The sequence below is a fragment of the Pteropus medius genome, unplaced genomic scaffold (assembly GCF_902729225.1).
Source record: "Pteropus medius unplaced genomic scaffold, Ma_sr-lr_union100, whole genome shotgun sequence".
Classification (NCBI taxonomy): Eukaryota; Metazoa; Chordata; class Mammalia; order Chiroptera; family Pteropodidae; genus Pteropus; species Pteropus medius.
In genome coordinates, this window is record NW_024344437.1 from 4,344,220 (window position 1) to 4,350,054 (window position 5,835).

Genomic DNA, 5,835 nt, shown 5'->3' on the forward strand with positions numbered 1-5,835 from the left:
AAGTATTTTTAAAGCTCACCCATCTGTAGCATGAAGATAATTAAACAGCAAAATCAAGGCACTCTATGTAGGGAAAATTTCTTATAATCTGACGTAGGAAATAACTTCTAGGGCATAAAACAATTTTTATTGTTGTTTCGTTTTATTGTTTGTCTTTGTTTTTATTTTTACTTTTTTTGTAGCTCTCAGTCTGAAAATTATTTCCTGCCCTCTAAAAGCTAGAGGATTATAACTACAGCCATGCCACCCTGAACAAGCCCAATCCCGTCTGATCTCAGAAGCTAAGCAGGGTCGGGCCTGGTTAGTACTTGGATGGGAGACCACCTAGGAAGACCAGGGGCTGTAGGCATAAAAAATAAAAAAATAAGAGATTGTAAGCTGACGAGGTCCTTGCAATCTGTGAGGTCAACCAAGGGTTGCCTCGCCTAAAAATAAATAAATAAATAAAAGTTAGAGGATTGTGTGTGTGTGTGTGTGTGTGTGTGTGTGTGTATATAACCTTAACCTGAATTCCCTAGAAAACAGGCTAATATAAACCTTATATGCCAACACTTTATTGAAGAGTAGGCCTCAGGAGGACAGAAGTGAGAAAGAGGGAGTGAGGCAAATAAGGAGGATGAGCTAATAGCGGGGAACATGCTCCCAAGATGCCTGCACTTCATAAGGAAATGACTGCTTGGTGCCACAGGAAGCTGAGTTGAGGGCCAATGACGTTCTGCATCTCTCAGCCGTCTCTCCAGAGGGAGAAAGGGAGAGGAGTTATTTCACTGGCTTTCAGTTCCTATTGATCGAAACTTGCCTCCATGGTGTGTTAATACCCTTCGTGTCTTGGTGACACATCTGTACCCACTGAGCAGCAACAGGGAAGTGGTAGGGTACTTGCTACCCCTGAGTATAAGGTGAGTCACCCACACAATGAAAGTGATGCAGCTCAGGGCTCTGGGTCTGTAGAAGTAGCAGCAGCAGCCGAGCTCCATGACTCTAAGCAACATCGAGGCGAGTGTACGGGTTCGGGATGATGCACAGAACATGCACTATAAAACAGAGCATGGAAGGAAGCCACTTTAGATCATTTTTGCTGCCACTTTAGCTGAGTGCACTTTTGAGAAGGAAAGAGATTTTTAGTTCTCATATTGCAGAAAGCTGTGTAAAAGCCAACAGTAATGAAGATAATTAGAGGTATACAGTTGATCAAAACTTGACCTGTAACTAGCACTTGAAGTAGTTGCTACAGAGAGAGTAAGACCTTCCTGCAAAGCAGTATTTCAGATATGATAAAGGGAGCAACTTGAGATAGATCAGTGTGACAGGGATGAGAATACAGAAAAGAAGATGAGCCACCGATGCAAAAAAAAAACCCCAAAGAGCGAGATAAGATGGTTCTAGTGCCAGTTACGCTCCATCAAGCCTTAGAACCACAATTTACTGAAATGTCCGTATTTCGATTTTCTGGTATCTATATACAACACGTGTAATTATTCATGCAACAGATATTTATTAAGAGCCTGCAGAAGGCTGGATTGCAGGCTCTGGCCACATGGCAGTTTCTGCTCCTTATCATGTAAATTCTAGTGGAAGAAGACAGACAAAAGCTTGTCATAGGGTAGGTAAGTGTCATGAAGAAAAGTAAAGCAGGACAAAGGAGAGCAGAGTGTATATAACAGAGGGGCAGGAGTTGTTATTTGATATGGGACAATCAAAGAAAGTCTCCGTGACAGGCAACATCTGAGCGGAGAGCTACACAAGAGAAAAGAGTGAGATGGATATCTGGGGGAAGAGTCATCCCGGCAGAGGGAACAGAGACGCAGAAGCATGAGGAAGGCCTTAAGAATTGTTGAGGAAATATACATTCATGTGATGAGTACATACACGGGCACATATTTTCCCAGCGTAAGAAAACATTAGTAAACTGCATATAGTTTATTCGATATCGTCATCCAGATAGTCTCAATTTTATTGTTGTCATAAATGCCCAAACTGAAGAAATTCTTTATGCTGTTATTCCAAAGAGATACCTGAAAATGGTAGAATCCATTGACAATTGCAGTCAAGATTCTGGCTTCTGTGGCTCAGTAATTGTAACCACGCAAATATGACCATCTGGGCAGGTAGGAAGGACTCGCCGCTAGATGGGTGTGACACACAACTAAGTAGATGGCAGGTGGATCTTGGAAGGGCAGAACACCAGGTAGATATGGTTTAAAGCTGAGTTGAGTGGGAAGAAAAGTCCCACCCTGGTTGACAGCTCTAGGCCTGAGGACTTGTTTTGTGGATTTTTTGTTTGGCCTAAGGATAATAACAAATTATAAACTGTTGAGTGCTAAAAAGAAATTGAGTTAGAATGCCTGTGGGTCCCGTGTGCGTTGCTGTTGCAGTCAGCTATTGTGGGGCTGCAGACTCATGGTAAACCAGCATGGTGGGGACAGTAGTATGGTGAGACAGAGACCACCATCATGGATGAAGAAGACAGCTAAAGAATGTCATATGGACCTGAGAAAAACTCTCCAAAAGGTGACCACGAGGAGCTTACTCAAACTCTCTTAACATATCCTCTGGCCCTAGTGCATCACTGCTTCACTCATTTCCATTTCCTGGGACTTAGAGATTTGTGAGATTGATCCTTGGGAAGGTGAAGAGGGGATGGGACACTCACTGTTGTTGAGGACCCCAGGGACACGTGAAAGTGGGGGAACACTAATGATAAACGGACACTTGGATATCATACCAAACCTGCATCTCACGACATAAGAATGAATGTCAAATGTGTGGAAAGAAGTAATAAGGCAAAATTTAGGCAATGCCCACACACGGGCACACACTTTGATAGATCTACAATGGGCATAGCGATGTTTCTGAAGCTCCACGGCAGTGCATCTGCATTTGCTTGGAGGTCTAGACTATTTTTCAAGGTTTCCAACTTGGCTATAAAAATGTCTTTGTGACATTTTAAGTCTCAGCTTGAGGAACAAATTTTGATTTTTTTAAAAATTCAAACTTATCATTCCAAAACTCATTCTGGCACCTTTTTAGGGCTTGATGAATTGTTTCAAAGATGTTTATTGCTTTTGAGTCTCCATTTTATTGCCAAGCTTACAATACATAAACTGCTTTGAATTTTGTTTAGATGGTGAGTGATTAGGTAGTGACATGGTTTTAAAACAGAAAACAGCAAAGATATTTAACTGGATTAAGAGAGAAGAATAGTACACTTTATGTAGTTAGGCTGTTTCTAAGAATTAAAATATGCCTCCTCTGGATATGTATTTCCATCATGTAACATAATAAGAGAGCTCCAAAAATATCGTGATGTTCTTGTGAAGAAAGGGTAACAATTTGTTCTGTTATCAACAGCAATATTGTGCATTTCAAATAGCTTTCAGCTGGGATCTCTAAATCCAGTACAAATATTATCCAAACCACCTAGCACTGAATAGATGTTGCCATGGTTGATCACTGATTAGAACAGGAGGTTGAGAGCTAGATGCTCTTGAAGTTGGCTTAATTTTTTTACGACGCAAAGTCAAGTAGCTCAGAACATGTGGGTGTTTCTCAGGCTAAGAGGCTCTTTGCATTGCCAAACTCATTGTCAAGTATCTGCTGCCTCCAAAAAACACAGCTATGCAACTTCATGCACCCTAGGATTTTAGGATACTGATCGCAAGTTACAACAGTCAATGGGGAAAAATAAAGTAAATGAGGGCAATTTATTGTACAGAACCATGGACCTCATACAACACAAAGATAAGAATGAAGAAAAAATGGGGGAATGGCAAGCCACCGGCAGCCCAGACATGTTTTCATTCAGATTGCCTCTGCTTCTTTCTGTGCCTGCCCTTAATTGTCTTCTGTCTCTTAAGATCCATTTCTCTGCTCCTTCATTTACATGGCGTAATGTGGCCATCCTTAACTGCCATGTTTATATATTTCAATTTTTTGCCTCCAAAAGGGTCACCACCTCTGTTCCTCTGTATTAGTTACCTATTGCTATGTAACAAATTACTCTAAAACGTACTGGTTTAAAGCAACAAACATTTATGATCTCACAGATTCTGTAGAGGCAGAAGTCTAGCTGTGTCTTTGATGGGTATTTCTTCCACCAGGATCTCATGCAAGGCTGCAATCCAGGTGTCAGCTGGGCTGCAGTTTCATCCAAAGGCTTAACTGAGGGTGAACCCGCTCCTTAAATCACTTATGTGGCTTCTGGCAGGATTCAATTCCTTGTGGGTTGGTGGGCTTCCTGGCTGTTGACTTCCCACAATTCCTTGTAACAGGAGCCTCTCTATATGGCAGCTCGTTTCCATCAGACTGAGCAAGGGAAGGAGAGCCAGACAGAAGTTGCTGTCTTTTTGTAACCTAACCTCAGAAGTGACATATCATCACTTTGGCACATTCATCAGAAGTGAGACACTAGGTTCAGTGCACACTCCAGGGGGAGAGGGCATAATTTCCAGTACATAAGGATCCTTGGGATCCTTCTCAGAGGCTGCCTATCACATCCTGTTTTTTTTTCTCTCTCCCTCTGTCATTTTGTCTCTCTTCTAATTTCGCATGCATTGGCAAAGGCCTCTCATTGATCCCACTTGGGTCAGGTGCCTATGTTGTTTCAATCAGCTGTTGAGGGTCTGTGCAGACTCATGGTGGGGTTAGTAATAGGGCAAGACAAAGGGAACCATCACGAACACAGAAGGCAGTTAAAGAGTATGTACCAACCTCACTCAAGCTCTTTTTCTTAATGGAAATAAAATTTCCAAGCAGATTATTCACCTCCACAAAGACTGGTGCTGTGCATACAGAGTTTTTGAATAATTCAGATTCTTGAAGCCCTTCATCCTAAAGTATATATGTAACTAATGCTAAAGTGTTTTGTTTTTTAAGAATTCATAATATGAGCCATTATCCTTTTTTAAATTGTGGCAAAATACATATAACATAAAAATTGCCATTTTAACTATTTTTCAGTGTACAGGTCAGTGGTATCAGGTGCATTTACATTGTTGTGCAGCCATCACCACCATCCATCTCCGGAACTTTTTTTATCTTCCAAAACAGAAACTTTATACCCATTAAATGATAATTCCACATATCCCTCTCCCTTTAGCCTCCGACAGTCAACATTCTATTTTGTTTCTATGAATTTCTCTACGCTAGGGACCTCGCATGAGTGGAATTATACAGTATTTGTCCTTTTGTGACTGGCTTATTTTACTTGGGATGATATTAAGGTTCATTCATGTTGAAACATGTTTAAGAATTTCCTTCCTCTTTAAGGCCGAATAAGATCCACTGTTTTTATAGACCACATTTTGTTTATCTATTCATCCATTGATGGACACTTCTACTTACTGCCACTGTGGCTTTCAATTATTTGGGGTACATACTCAGAGGAGGAATTGTTGGATCATATAGTAATTCTAGTTTTAATTTTTTTTGAGGTGCTGCCATACTGGTTTCCACAGAAGCTGCATCATTTTACATTTCCAGCAGCAGCACACAGGATTCTGATTTCTCTATATCCTCACCAATACTTATTTTCTGTTTCTTTTTTTAAATAGTCATCCTAGGAGATATAAAGTGATATCTTATTGTTGTTTTGTATGCACTTCCCTAATGATTAGTATATTGAACACTTTTTCACGTGTTTGCTAGCCTTTTGTATATCTCCTTTGGAGAAATGCCTACTTCAATCCTTTGTCCATTTTAATTTGTTTGTTTATTTGTTGTTGAGTTGTTTTTTATATATTCTGAATATTAACCCTTATTGTATATGTGACTTGCAAATATGTTCTTTCATTCTATGGGTTGCTTTTTCACTCTGTTGATAGTGTCCTTTGATAT

At 40.4% G+C, this 5,835-nt stretch overlaps 1 pseudogene; it reads left to right on the top strand.

Annotated features, from left to right (window-relative positions):
* Positions 1–230: 230 nt before the first annotated feature.
* LOC120610767 (uncharacterized) lies at positions 231–349 on the top strand (annotated as a pseudogene).
* Positions 350–5,835: the final 5,486 nt, after the last annotated feature.